Source organism: Harpia harpyja, chromosome Z (assembly GCF_026419915.1).
Source record: "Harpia harpyja isolate bHarHar1 chromosome Z, bHarHar1 primary haplotype, whole genome shotgun sequence".
Lineage (NCBI taxonomy): Eukaryota > Metazoa > Chordata > Aves > Accipitriformes > Accipitridae > Harpia > Harpia harpyja.
The window spans coordinates 87,067,081-87,082,288 of NC_068969.1; the positions used below are offsets into that span (position 1 = coordinate 87,067,081).

Genomic DNA, 15,208 nt, shown 5'->3' on the forward strand with positions numbered 1-15,208 from the left:
AAACTAATTTCTACGCGTTGTTTGATCTGATAGGTGTTTTTGGAACATCCTGCATAAGCAACTTTATATGGAAGCTGTTATGATTGTAGTTGGTTAGAGGATGATATTGGGGTAGAGTAGGCTGTGTAGAGATTGTAAACAAGTAACCCTCTTAACATGCTATCTTGGCTCACATACATTTTGCTATTTTCTGTTACACTTAAAGTGATGATAACTAATTTAAGGAACAAGTACCTTAACACTGCTGCTATTGTGGAGAAGTTACTGCTGAACTGAGGAGTAAGAAAGTCAGCCTTCAGAAAAGATCTCAAGTTTCAGTCATTAGGAAAGTGCCATTTTCCAGGCAGGGTTATTCAACATGTAGGTGGGTGGTTTCTTTTACATTGTTGGGTAATTTTACTTGGGAAACATCCTGGCTATTAGCAGGTACTGATGGGTAGAAAATTTGTTGTGAAAAGGACTGATAGTTACCACAAGCCCTGCGAGGGACCAGTACCACCCACAAATCAAACAGTCAGGAATGGAGGTCTGCAGCTATATTGGGGTTTGTGTCTAATGACCAGGCTTTGACAGAGACCTTCTGGAATAGCAAAGCACTGATTTCAAGAGTTGGCAAAGATGTTAGTGCAGATGGGACTTGAAATGTCATGGGTGGAACCTTTCCTACTTTGTTTTTGGAAGTATACATGTGTGATCTGGGTTTGTCCCTCTTTGGGAATTCTTTCACTTTTAATTTAAACAACAGCAAGTGAATTGCTGCCAAAGCGTTCTGGAGCTATACTGCACATAGTTACCACATTTTTATCTTCCTGAGAAATACTGCTTTCATTTCTTCTTTTCTTTTGTTAAAAGACCCATTTCTTGGGTTAAAGAAAACAGCATTAATTTGCATTGGATGCTAAACTGAGTTAGTAAAGTGTACCACCAACACTCCTGTTCAGATCCCTAACACTGTCCTTCTTATTATGTACTCCTGGGATATGGAGCCATGTTGACACATGATGGTAGAATTTCTGGCTTAGCATGCCATGGTGGTGAATTTTCTCCCCCAGTGTTTCCTTATGTCTGCAAGTATACTGTGGAGAATAATATTCTCGTGTTCCAAATGTAGATTGGCCAAGCACCTAAATTCTTGCAAGATAGACAATCCCCATTCTGAAAGCACAAAGGCAGCATGCAATTTCCCTGAAAGAAAGAGTAAAATAGTCACAGAGATATGGACAGCACACAGAGGCCAACTTTTTGTCCAATGATCTAACTGGTAGAAATGTTGAATCTTTGCTGACATGGTGAATTTCCTGTTGCAGCTCAATAAATTGCATTAATTACCTGATGGGAAGAAAAGGAATACTTTGAAGGCATTCTGTGAAACAACCACTGTCAACAAGAATTACGACAGGTAGGTTTAAAAATTCGTGGTTTTAAATTTGCTTTCCATTTAGTAAAAAATTCTTGAAAAAACAAGCCTTCCAAGAATAGATAGTGAAAATAAATAGTGACTTATCATATCCTTGTAACAATTTACTGAGTAACTTCATGGGGTGGAAATGTTTGTAGGAGGATGTACTTTGATTTCAAATACAAGCAGGACTTCGTAAACATGTTCAAATCACTGTGCACATAGCGACTTTGTGCCTAGAACCTACTCCAGATGGGTTATATATAAATTGAGTAGAAACCTCATGCTACAGTTACAGTATTATGCAATTAACATCTTTAAAGGTTTGTTAAGATACTTTACAATTTTCTTTCCAATCCCATAGGAATTCTGCTATCCATCTGATCATAGATTTTTGCATTACAAAGTTATTTTGGTGCTACCTCCAAAAAGCACATTACAAATCTGCTGCTGTATTGGGCTGTGCTGGTTTTGTCTTGCAGCTGGGTTGCTGATTGGGTAAGTCTGTGACTACATCCAGTTCCAGAAGAGTCGTTTTTTCTTTTTAATTGGTACAGCTCACAATGACTCGCAATCCACTGTCTTCAAGATCCACCACCCACAACTACTTTTTGGCCAAATTTAAGACTGAAAAGAGGGGACCAAATAGCGGCTGAGTCACTTCTGTTGTGTGCCAACAAGTAGCTCATTTGCTGATTGGCCACCTGCCTTTGATCTGGCTTATATCATACCAGCGAGCTGCTCCAGCTGGCCAGAGATTGGGGAATGTGAGCTGTAGTCAAGGATACCTGCAAAGCACTGGGAGCTGTAGTGAAGGGTCTTTGAAGAGAAGCACAGGGAAAGGCAAATTAGAGGGAAAGCAAGGGAAAAATAGAGGCAAGGAGCCAATTTCTGATCTCAGCATCACTGATGTCACCAATGAGAATGTGGTCCACAGAGTGCTGGGGAAAGAAGAAAAGAAACAGGTCAGAGAGAAGGGTGACAGACAAGCAGAGGTGACAGAGAGGGGATAATTAATCATGTCTCAACTGTAATCTTAATGACTACTCTGCATTAACATTTGTAATGCCTCTTACTCAGCCAAGAGCACAAAATTAATAAAATCTTTCCAAGAGACTGCTTTGTCTGTCATAGCAGGTCCAGCAGTGATTTTTACTGGTGGCACACTCATTCTGCAGATCCATCTGAAGAGCAACATGCACAGATCTAATGAAGAGGAAAAGGTTTAAATCTCCTCATGTTTCAGGTTAAATCCTATAGTAACAAATTTCCTTATACTTATGATCTACTTTCTTGTAATGTTCTACGCATTTCCAAGGTTGCTTAATTTGCTGGTACTCTAAAGCTAGATGAATACCAACAACGTTGGTTTTTTTTAATTTTTCAAAGCTTCAACTACACTTTAGAACACATTCTCCTCAAAAAAAATCCAACAAACCCACAAAAAATGACCTTCCTGAAATAATTTGTTTTGAAAATGCTCATGTGTTGGAACTCTATTGGTGAGTCAAAATAGGTGAAAATAAATGTTATCTTTGGTGCAAGGATTTTCTTAGTTATTTCACTGGACCATTTGTTCTGAAAGTAGTACAAAAAGTATGCACAAAGGACCCCTCATCTGCTTCCAAATATCCTTCAAGCTAAAAAAGTTATTTTTAATGAATTATTTGCTTATAATGACTCCATTCCAATTTCTTTCATTTTACAAACATTTACCTGAGCAAAATTATTTGGGTAGGTTGACCTGTAGCCATAAAAGTAAGGCAGAGCCAACAGCTAGTTTCATGTGTCTAGATACAGCTAGGGCTAATGTGATTTCAGTTACTGCCTTTCACTAGAGAGGACATCATTCTCTAAAACAAGGCTTTGGAATTCTTTGTCCATTATTTGAATGGCAGTTTGATTTTCAGATGTGCTGTGTCTGAGAAGTCCTACTGAACTGAGGGAAAGGAGGCATTGTCTCCTATTCCTGTTGTGCAGGTACTCGGAGGCCTGATCTAGCAACAAGATGTGCTATGTTGTTTTTCTGACCATTGCATTAGAAAGTGCAGTAGTTTTTGCTGGAATTTTTTTGCAAGTGTGAATGTAAAGGAGCTTGTCTTTGTTTTGAAGCTGACAAACTTGTGAAGATTAAAAAATAACCTCCCACAAAAAAAAAAGCTAAGAAAATTCTGCTTCCAGTTAGTGACAGTCTTGGACATAACTAAAACAGGTACTGCATATTAAAATCATGGACCTACTCCTGCCCCGAGAAACAAAACTGTCTTCTGAAGTCAACAGCTTACATTTAAAAGATACTTGAAATTCTCATTTCCAGATATTTCTGTTGCAGTTTGAATTCTTTTATCCTCGACTACACCAACCACCCAAATTTGCAAGTGGAAGCAGTTTTATGACCTCAGACTTGAGCCCATGTAGAACTGCTGCTCCCGCAGGACAGTCCTTGTGATTTCAGTAGGATTGCTTGCAGTATGTAACACTTGTCACATTTACAGATTTCTAGCTTGGAGCCAAAATGAAGCAGGTGTATGATTATAGAATTAACTCAGCTGACTGAGCTTTTAAAAAACTCATTTGAATATGTAGTATGTAACTCACCATATACTGTACAGACCCCAGTTTTTAATACTGCTGGAGGAGGTCATTCTCTCCTTCTAAATTGGATGAAGTTTCAGTAGGGATAGATACCTATTAAGAAAAGTCACTAAGGGAGTCAACAGGGTTGTATGATTCTTAGTAAAGGAAGTGAAATCATGTTATTCAGCAAGTATTTATGGATAAGTTTAGAAAAATATCTGTAGAGTTCTGCAATTCACCAAAGTTGAAGAAATTTTAGAATGTGAGATGTCTTGCTGTAGTAAGTTTACAAAGCATCTTAATGCTATTATTTTGGAAAAAGAAATATAATTTTGCTTTGCTTTTCACTACTGTACTTGGTTTCTTCAGTAGAAATAGATTTTGTTTCCCTTTACAGCAGCTGGAGCTGAGTTACGGTCCATGTCTTCCTGGTATAACTTGTCTAAGAACTTCTCCAAGTACAGCTGAAACCAGGACAATTAGGGACAGAAATTTGCACTAAGCTGCTAGTATAAACTCCAGTGTGCCATACATGCAGCCAGTTAGCTTCTTACCAAGACAGCTTTTCTAATGGTCCACTGATGAAGGATCTCTCCACAGCCATCCTCCTTGGAAGAGAGATCTGCTCCTTGTTGTATGCTCACTAGGTAATAGGAGTGAAACCCAGGATATGATTATAAAGGTTCCTTCCCTTCAAGCTTTGATGAGCTTTTAATTATCATGTCTTAAACAAGAAGTCTCTTCATTGTCAAGAGAGCATTCTCCATTTTACTGGGAGAATGTGTCACGGGATGATCATATGCAGCACACCTCCTTGCTTCCCTTTCAGCAGTTAATCCTCTCCTGTCTTGCACTCCTCACAGCTGCTAGCTTAGAGGTGAAGCCTGAGCTGCCCAAACCAGATTCCTCTTCAGCTGATTCCAAATAAAAATAATCATCTTTCAAAGTTGAGTCTACAATTTCAGCCATGAATTGCCAGCATTTGTTAGTACAAAGGAATGCTTAAGAAGATGTGTATTAATGACATAGGGCCATAATTCTCAAATGGTCTGTTTTCAGGCAAGTGCTTTGAGAAATACTCTTCAGTCTCTTATTAACATGTATTTTATATGCTGCTGGTTTGAGAAGATTCCCCTGATAGGTAGATTGCAGCCAGGAATAACAAGGATGTATAAGGAGCTGTTAGGAAATGAGATGACACCTTTGACATGAATGAGAGCAGGGATCATGGTACCACTGACATCATAGTGGTGGGGTTGCTGTAATCTGTGGTGGATTGATTTATTGTACATTACAGAATACGTGCAGATAAGTTCCTTGCATCATACGTAGTAAAGAGAAGAGACCCTGAAATCCCTAACAAAAATGTTTCTGCTCTGCATTCTGCAATGAAGAATGATACCTGATGAATGTGAAGCATATATACCAGAAATGCATCAAAAACATTTTTCTCTGAGGCTAAAATTGTGTTTGACCTGTTAGAAAAAATGGAATTTAGCACCATCCAAACAGATATCTTTCTGCCAGCAATGCCTGCTGTTCTCCAAAAGGGTAGTATAGTTGTTCATAGTATTCTCCTTTCACTCATCTGCTTGTACATTATTGTCTCACAATTTCTCTAAGAATCACAGTAAAGAAATTGATACTTCAGACCCACCTTTCTAGCTCGTAGAAATGACAGGGAAGACATGATCCTCTCCCCAAGCAAGAACGTTTTTTGTGCTAGCTTACAAACTAGTCAGACAATGCATGGGAAATTGCTTGGGAAAATTCCCATGATTTCTTGGTAAAATTATGGAAGAGCTGCTTGTTTCTCATTCTTTTGTAAATCAGGTTGATGTAAAAAGCAGTCTCTATATAGCTTGAATCAAAGCACAGTATTCTTTTAAGTTGCCTAGATGCTATACAATCTGAGGAACTGCACTTATGTAACATGATGTAGGAACTGATGCCAGTTTTGATATAATATTATTAACAATATTAGCATAAAATAATAAATTCTAAATGTAATTTATTCTTTCTGGCATGTTAACATTATTTGATTCATTGGTAGTTCTTCAATCCAGTCACTTAGCCATTCCTGTAATTTCCTGTAGTTCAGACATCCCTAGGTAATGTGCTGCAAATACTGGAAATATTTGGAGTTTAAAAGAAGTGCTGAAATCCCTGTTTTGATCTTCACCATGGTTTGAAATAAGAAAACCAGCAACGCATGCTTTAAATGCAAGCAGAAAGTCAAAACATGCTTCCAATATATAGCAGGTGCTCCTATAGCTTTTTGAACTCTCCAGGAACTGGATTTATATATTAAATATTCATACCTGAGCTACGAACCCTTTTGTATTTCTGGTTTCTTCACCTTATGACAGGTTTAGTTGCAGGCAGAAGTTTTCCCTTCAGACTGCTTTAGAGTTTTAGTGGTCCAGGATATTCTGTGTATCATTGAAGTGGTGTAAGGTAGTGTACTGATAAAATAAGGCTGCTGCTGTTTTCCCATAATGCCTTGGAAGTAGTTCTTTAATGTAAATAACTGTAATGCTTCACAGCATGGTGTAAGTTGTTTGCCTGTAACAGGTTCACATTTTGTCCAGAAACTGTAATTTCATTTTCTTCAAGCTGGATTTGTACTCTTGTAGAAGAAATTATAAGATGTTGTGCTGTGTGTTTCTCAAAGTTTGAAGATCTTTTTAGAAAAAAAGATTTTTCAGCTTCTGGATATAACTACATCTCCAGATATAATCAGAATGTGATCTATGCTATTTTTCCCTAATCTCAGTCATTTCTTAGCATTTTTCCCCATTACATTTTCCTAAGCATTGCGAATGAAGGGGAGAACTGAATACGCCTAAAACAATAGGTTTTGATCCACTGTGTCATTTAGCTTTTTCTGATACACCTGCCATGTGCACAGCTATAAAAACTTTCTTTTCCTGTGCAATTTTTTTTTTTCCTTTTTAAGCTTTATGATTGGAAATGTAACCTGGTATGACTACAGCAAAGAACACTGATTTGCATGAGACTTTGAGTATTAATGACATTGAGCACCACCTGAATACAAGTTGCTCAGCAGAAATCTCTGAAAAAAGACGACAAAGTCATTTTATAAGACTGAGACTACTACTCCCACAGTTTCAACTACCAGAAGTACTCCTCTGTGTGTTAGTACCTTTTCTGACAGATTCATGGACCTTACTTGGTTTGGCAGTCATAGGTGTGAAAATGACTATGAAAGAGAATCCATAAAACCCTAACAATTCTTACCTCTGACAGGATATTATAAAATGAGCACTTTTGTGTCCAAGTAGTACAGTTGGTGAATGATGATGTGCTACTGAGTCCAGACTATTGTTATTTTTAAATTAAATAACAACAGAATGCATACTGAGTCAGGAATCCGTCTTTAATTTTGCCCTTCTTGAAACATCCAGACATTGCTTCCTTGTTTATAAATATGAAGTATGCAATATATTTTTTCCATTAATATGTTGACACCTGTATTTCCTTGGCCACTACATCTTGCTTTAGGAAGGTGTATTAAGCTCTGTACTCCAAGAAGAAGGAAACAAAGAGATCTTTCCTTCATCATTTTTCCTTCTTATTAGAAAAAGCATAGAACAGACATTTAGTTTAAGATTTCAGGTTCACAACAATACGAAGATGCTGACAAGAAGTGTCTGAGTGCTTCAGTGCCAAGGCTTGCTTAAGTACAGCACAGAGATGTTGTAGTGTTTATAAAATATATTCTCAATACTGCAGAACTCCGACGGTCAGAGCATGAAAAACCATCTGGAAATAAAAGGAAGGAAGCAATATTGTGCTGAGAATCTAATAGGGCCTATTCTCTTTTGTGAGAAAGTTGCTGAATGAGTGACCATGTGCTGAACAGTAGACAATGCCTAAATAAGTAAGGCCAGCTTCTTAATAATGATAGTCAAGGTTGATGTTTTTAAAGTGCAAACTGTTAGTCATGGAAGTATGGGGCCTAATCTTATAGTCTTTCTCACAAGGAAACTTTTCTTTGCTGCACTAACAGTGCTCATGAGAGTAAATGTACTGAGACCAAATTTTGCTCTCACACTGACTTTGTGCACGGAAGTTTTATCACCGCTGACTGGCTAACATTGGATTTTGCTTCAGCAGTAGCTGTGGAGGATGCTGGAGTTCAGTCATATTGGTGTCTGCTTTTGAAAAAGGGAGCAGTAGGAGAAAGGGAGTCCTGTTGCCTAAAAAGCAGAAACATCCGCTGGAGTTATTAACAGGTTTTTGGCTGAGGTCAGCAGTAGGGCACCTTGTTGTTGATAGACTCTTCCCCCAGCAATTCAAAACGATGTAGTTAAAGCAAATTTCTCATTTCCCAAGAAGCAACTTAATGAGGCAAAAACTACTTTTGAAAATGGGGTACATATGCCACTACTTACCAGTGGTAGTAATCCTCAGGCTTACTTGCAGCTGCTTGGCTAACCGGGATTTTTACAGCTCCAGTTACATTGTTTGTATTGTTTCCATAAGTGATCCATTCATAGATGCTGACAAATCTTTCAAATGGCTCATTTCACCTTCTTCAGCCACCAGGGAGTTACTTGGCCTTAAAAGCACAGTTTCTTGAGAAGCTCTGGAAGCAAATTCAAAGCTGACCAGAACCCAGATGTTCCTATTTTCACTGATTGTTTAAGGTTTCCCTCCCACAGAGTGATTTAAATTGAGCTGGCAAACTGTGTAGATGAAAACAGGCAGACTTTAATCTTATTTACATTGTTTATGACAGATTGGGTGGTGCTTGGAGGAAAGTGCATGTATGAACAAGCTCTAAGGTAAAATACTGGCAAGTCTGCAAGTGCTAAAAATTGGGCATGCATCATGCTGAAGTGCTTCCTCAACAGAAAAAAACAATCCTTGTAGATGCTCATCTCAGAGATGTTACACAAGATGTCTAATGTTTTTGAAAGAAGTGATACAGGTGCCGGACTTGTTACGCTTTCTCTACAGATTAGCCTGTACTCAGTGAAAATTATATAAAATGTGCTAATATGCACTTTCAATAGGGAAAATATGTTTGTTAGGTTGGGTTAATTGAAATGTCTTAGCTGAAACCCACCCATTTCTCCTTCCTGGAAGTACTTCACCACTGCTGGGATGATTTTTTCCACAGATTTACAAGAGGCTCTTTTTCTTGTAATGTTGAAAAGTGAGAATTTGCTTCATGTACTGTTCAACTTTTTCTGTTGCAAACTTTGCTTATAGAAAGTATATCCAACTTAAAATGTCTCTCTGATCATGTGACATAGTATAACTCTGTGTGGTACTGTGATGGGTTAACCCTGGCTGGATGCCAGGTGCCCACCAGAGCTGTTCTATCACTCCCCCTCCTTCTCAACTGGACAGGGGAGAGAAAATATAACAAAGAGCTTGTGGGTTGAGATAAGGATAGGAGAGATCACTCACCAATTACCGTCACGGGCAAAACAGACTCAGTTTGGGGAAAAATTAACTTGATTTATTACAAATCAACCGGAGTAGGGTAATGAGAAATAAAACCAAATCTCAGAACACCTTCCCTCCACCCCTCCCTTCTTCCCGGGCACAACTTCACTCCCGGATTCTCTACCACCCCCCCAGCGGCACAGGGGGACGGGGATGGGGTTTACAGTCAGTTCATCACACGTTATTTTCTGCCGCTTCATCCTCCTCAGGGGGAGGACTCATCACACTCTTCCCCTGCTCCAGCGTGGGGTCCCACCCACGGGAGACAGTCCTCCACGAACTTCTCCAACGTGGGTCCTTCCCACGGGCTGCAGTTCTTCACGAACTGCTCCAGCATGGGTCCTTTCCACGGTGTGCAGTCCTTCAGGCACAGACTGCTCCAGCGTGAGCCCCCCACGGGGTCACAAGTCCTGCCAGAAAACCTGCTCCGTGGGCTCCTCTCTCCACAGATCCGCAGGTCCTGCCAGGAGCCTGCTCCAGCGCGGGGTTCCCACGGGGTCACAGCCTCCTTCGGGAACCCACCTGCTCCGGCGTGGGGTCCTCCACGGGCTGCAGGTGGATATCTGCTCCACCGTGGACCTCCATGGACTGCAGGGGGACAGCCTGCCTCACCATGGTCTTCACCACGGGCTGCAGGGGAATCTCTGCTCCGGCGCCTGGAGCATCTCCTCCCCCTCCTTCTTCACTGACCTTGGTGTCCGCAGGGTTGTTTCTCTTACATGTTCTCACTCCTCTCTCCGGCTGCCGAATACCGCCGTCCCAACTTTTTTTCCTTCTTAAAAATGTTATCACAGAGGCGTTACCACTATCGCTGATTGGCTCGGCCTTGGCCGGCGGCGGGTCTGTCTTAGAGCCGGCTGGTATGGGCTCTGTCGAACACAGGGGAAGCTTCCAGCAGCTTCTTACAGAAGCCACCCCTGTAACCCCACCCGCTACCAAAACCTTGCCACACAAAACCAATACAGGTACACCTTGTTTTGTATGCTCAGCAGGTATTTCATTAACTTTTGCAAATGTTCAACCATAATATTAATTTTGTTCTGTAATAAAATTTCACTCACAGATTGAGATAAATATGATATTAACTAGCATTCTTGTCCTTTCCCTTTAATTTTTATGAAATAAACAAGTATTGCCCTTGTTTTGCAGGTAGGCAGTCAGGACAGAATAGCTTAGTTTCTTAACGTGGAAGAGTTTAGGCACCTAGAAACTAAACGAAAGCATGCAATCCATGAGTGTAACAGAATCACAGTTGCTGAGGCTGGTGGACACTTCTAGCAGAGGCAGATTCAGAAGATTGCTCAGGGCTGTGTCTGGTTGGTTTTTAATATCTCCAAGAATGGAGACTACGCATCATCTCTGGACAACCTGTTCCAGTACTTGATCACACTCACAGTAAAATTTGTTTTTTTCTCATGGTTACAAGGAATGTCTTCTTATTTTGGTTTACACCCACTTCCTCTTCTCCCTTCACTGGATATTACTGAGAAGAGTGTGACTCCATCTTTATTCTCTCCCATTGGGTGTTTATGCACATTTATAAATCTCCGCTGAGCCTTCTCTTCTCAAGGTAGAAGGTCCTAGCTTTCTCAGCCTGTCTTTCTATGAGAGGTACTCCAGTCCCTTCATCACATTTGTGGCCTGTCATTGGACTCACTCCAGGATGTTCGTAGTGGCCTAGGCCTGGACCCAGCATCTGCATGTGTGTTACCAGTGCTGAGCAGAAAAGAAGGTTCATCTCCCTTGACCTGTTGGCAATGTCTTCGTAATGCAACCCAGGATACCATTGGCCTTTTTTTCCCACAAGGGCACATTGCTGACTCATGGTTAATTCGTTGTCCACCAGGACCTCCAGCACATTTTCTAATGAGCTGCTCTCCAGCTGTTCAGCCTCTTGTGTGTGGCCCCCCTGTGTGATGGACTCGTGTATGTCCAGTTTGTACATAGATTTATCCAAGCGCATAGGCACCAGAGTTCTTGTCATAAGGTATTCGAGGTACCTGTCCATGCCTAGGGTGCAGCTGGCTTGGCAGGTCTGAGCACTCTGCCTTCCAGGTCACGCCTGAGCCTGTTCAGAGGTTCTTCGTTAAGTGATGCTGGGCCTACAACTCCAAAGGGATCCAGTGCTGTGACTGTATTCATATGCACCTGAATGTATACTGCTGTCAATGAATCATCCCAAAAGAGAGTGGCTGTGGTCATTTTCATTCTTAAAAAATGGCTGGCAGTCCAGGCAATATCCATCTTTTTTTTGCAACAGGACTTGCCCAGCAAACAAGGAACTGGGCTTCTTGGTTTTTGACAATTTCAGAAGTTCAAAATCAATGCTTCCAGAGAACCCAAGTTCAAATTAACTCATTTTATTTTCAGGCCAGTGCATACATGCTGTTGAACAGCCCTGGCATGATAGTACTTTTAAGAGCTCAGCTAGGCTAGATGCTGTTTGTAGGCCTGCAGCAACAAGCTGCCTTTCCAGTGGTGCTCAGATACCATGGCAACTGTCACTTTATAAATAGACAGATAGCAACCCAAGACCCTGAGCCATCCCGTTGCCCAGAGCTACTGAAGCTTTGCAGGTTTCAGTAAACATTAGAGGTTTCACTAAGCCTGGTGTGACCAACTGCAACTCCAGTGACTTCAAAGGAGTTTGTCCCACTCTCACCCTCACTGAAGTTACTATTTTTAAGTGTCAGTGAAATAATTCCCATCAAGTGCAAATTACTTAGAAGCTTTTAGGTAGAACTTAACTGGACAAGTTAAACCTATTTGTCATAGCGATGATAAGTGAACTGAAGACAGGAAATCAATCTAATTTTACTGTTTTATTAAGATGTGAAAGTTGGAAATGGCTCCACTACAGGTAAATCCCTATAGAGATCTTCCATTAGAAACAGAAGATCCTGTCCAGGAAAGCAGGACCAGGCCATATTAGAAAAATTAATTTCAAGCAATCCACATCTGTTCATTGCAAAGCGATTTGTCTTACAGTCACTGCATGGAGAGAAAAGAGGCATTTGCCTTTGTTTTGAAAATTAACATATGATAGCAGTGGAAAGCATGGGACTGCCAAAGAGCAGACTGAAAGGGCTTGTGCATTTGCCAGGTAGGCCAGAGTTAGGATCATCTGCTAGTGGGCAGTTACTGATTTAAAGTATTTGTACTGGGTCTGGCTGGGGTGGAGATGATTTTCTGCATAGCAGCTCCTGTGGTGCTGAAAACACACCAACATTTTAGGTACTGCTGAACAGCGTTCGCACAGCGTCAAAGTCTTCTCTGCTCACTCTGCCCCCCAGTGAACAGATTGGGGTGCACGAGAGTTTGGGAGGGGACACAACCAGGCAGATGACCCAAATTACCAAAGAGATTTTCCAGGCCATACAGTGTTAAGGTTCAGCAATAAAACAGAGGGGAGGGGGGAGTGGGTATGTTAGCTATCTTTTGCTTGGGAACTGGTGGGGTATCAGTCTAGCATGGGAGGTGGGTAGTGATAGTCTTTGTATCCCTTGCTTTGTTTTGTTTTCTTTATTTCTTCCACTTCTCCTTCACCTGTTAAACTACTTTTATCTTGACCCATGAGTCTTCTTGCTTTTACTCTTTCCTTTTATCTTTCCCCATACTGCTGGTGGTGGTGGTGGGGAAGTGAGCAAGTGGCTGTGTGGTGCTTATATGCCTACTGGGGTTAACCCACAACAGTGGTTTAGTGTAACTCATGTAAATACCAGTTTTCAGGACAGCGCTTTAGGTGTATGTTTAAAACCCATGAACTAATGGAACCGAAGCTTTTTGTGGTTCAGAGTTTTATGCTATAAAACCCATGGAAGTGGGGAGCATTGAACAGGCAGAGATATTCCCCAGTTTGTCTGGAGAGCACAGTGTGGAGTGAGGCAGCACCACTGAATCCCTCCAGTCTTTGGCTTGCCTTCCTTGTCTTTCATTAGTCAGCAGTGGTGACTGACAAGACAGCCTTTAAACTGCAACCACCTTGACAAGATATCTGTCAAGAGGGAGGAGGCCTGCTAATAGCACTTTGCTTGCTTGTTTCAAACCCACTGTGTTCTTTCCTACCTAAAAAAAAGTTTTACTGCACATCTGTGGGTTTCACGTTTCATGGAAGAGTCACATTCCTTTGTGAGAGAAAGCTGGAAATGTGGGGAAAACTAATAACTATCATTTTGAATATCAAATACTCAAAATATTTACTCTGTTTAGCTGGGGAAAAAATCATTTTCATAGGGAAATGCCACGCCCATAAAAAGCTGGTTAAGGAAATAGGAAATGTTATTTATATGATGTTCACAGCCCAAGGATCTGATGGTGCAATAAGAAGCTGCTCTTGTGCGCTTCCCTTGAAGGCAGTGCAGCTCTGCTCTGCATGATCTGACTGCAGGGCCAAGTCTCATACTAGCTAAAGATTAAATATGGGAAGTACAGATACTAAGGTAAACATATTATACTGGGCCTGGCTGGGATGGAGTTAATTTTCTTCCAGATGGTGCTGTGTTTTGCATTTGTGACTAAAGCAGTGGTGATGACACACCAGCCTTGTGGCTATTGCTGAGTAGTGTTTGCATGGTGTCGGGGCCTTCTCTTTTCCCAACTCTGCCTGCCCAGCAAGTAGGTTGAGGGAGCATGAGAAGTTGGGAGAGGATGTAGCCAGGACAGGTGACCCAAACTGACCAAAGGCATATCCCATGCCATATAACGTCATGATCAGCAATAAAAATGGAGGGGAGGTTGGGTTTTTTTGAAGGCAGCCTTTGATTGGAGCCTAGCTGTGTATCAGTCTGCTTGTGGGAGGTGAGTGATGGCCTTTGCATCACTTGGGGTTTTGTTTGTTTTGTTGTTTTCTTTCTTCTTCCTCTTTCCTTCACTTATTAAATTATTTTCATCTCAGCCCCTGAGTTTTCTTGCTTTTGTGCTTCCTCTTCTCTCCCCTGTCCCACTGTGGTGGGGGGAATGATCAAGTGGCTGTGTGGAGCTGAGCTGCTGACCAGGGTTAACCCACAACATATATCCTGCCTAAAGTATTAGTAATCTGTGGTACCTGCCAGACAGAACTCACACATGAGCTGATTTTCACTCACACACATGAAGTTACTAATGGCAAGTGTTTGTTGAGTAAGGCCCCAAAACAGAAAAGCGGCATTGAGCCTTCTGAGAGGGAAGGTGGCACGGAGGAGTCCTATAATATTCAGCCAAAACAATTTCGTGACAACTGGCAAATCTTAGTTTGTATATCTATAGAACTACTTTTATACAGATGCTTTCTGATCCAATTTTCATGTAGTCATCAGTACTGATTTCACTCTTTTCTCCCCAGAAAAGAGTCTTATTTGAAACCTTGTCTATTGAGTTGTGAGCACTATCTCTATGATGACAGCATTTTTAATAATGGTATGTCTAAAGGACTGATAATCTTAAAAGGCACCGAGACATCTACATTGTTAATGGGTTTTAATATTTTCTTCCTCCTGGACAGGAGAACCATGTATCAACAACAATGGACAAAACTAACTTGGCTTTAAATAAAAGATTTTCCTTATAATTTATTAGGAAACTTAAATGCTGAACTTGAGCAAATACTGGAATTTAACTGCATTTTTCCAGTTCTGTAGAGAAGCCAGCAATATCAACAGTGCAATACTGCCATAGTATAGCACTGTATAAGAAGCATTTCCCAGTAACTGCTTACATTAGTGTGTTACACAGCCACTAATAGCTTACCTTGCGTGCACTGTCACAGAAAATACT

At 40.9% G+C, this 15,208-nt stretch overlaps 2 long non-coding RNA genes across 2 annotated transcripts; both read left to right on the top strand.

Moving 5' to 3' along the window:
• The first annotated feature begins 377 nt into the window (after window positions 1–377).
• On the top strand, window positions 378–4,823 carry LOC128137664 (uncharacterized). The gene is made up of 3 exons (XR_008233785.1): window positions 378–1,399; window positions 1,764–2,645; window positions 4,374–4,823. It is a non-coding gene; the product is annotated as an uncharacterized LOC128137664 (long non-coding RNA).
• Window positions 4,824–6,926: 2,103 nt separating this feature from the next.
• Window positions 6,927–11,645, top strand: LOC128137767 (uncharacterized). Its single transcript, XR_008233828.1, has 2 exons — window positions 6,927–9,275; window positions 10,423–11,645. It is a non-coding gene; the product is annotated as an uncharacterized LOC128137767 (long non-coding RNA).
• Window positions 11,646–15,208: the final 3,563 nt, after the last annotated feature.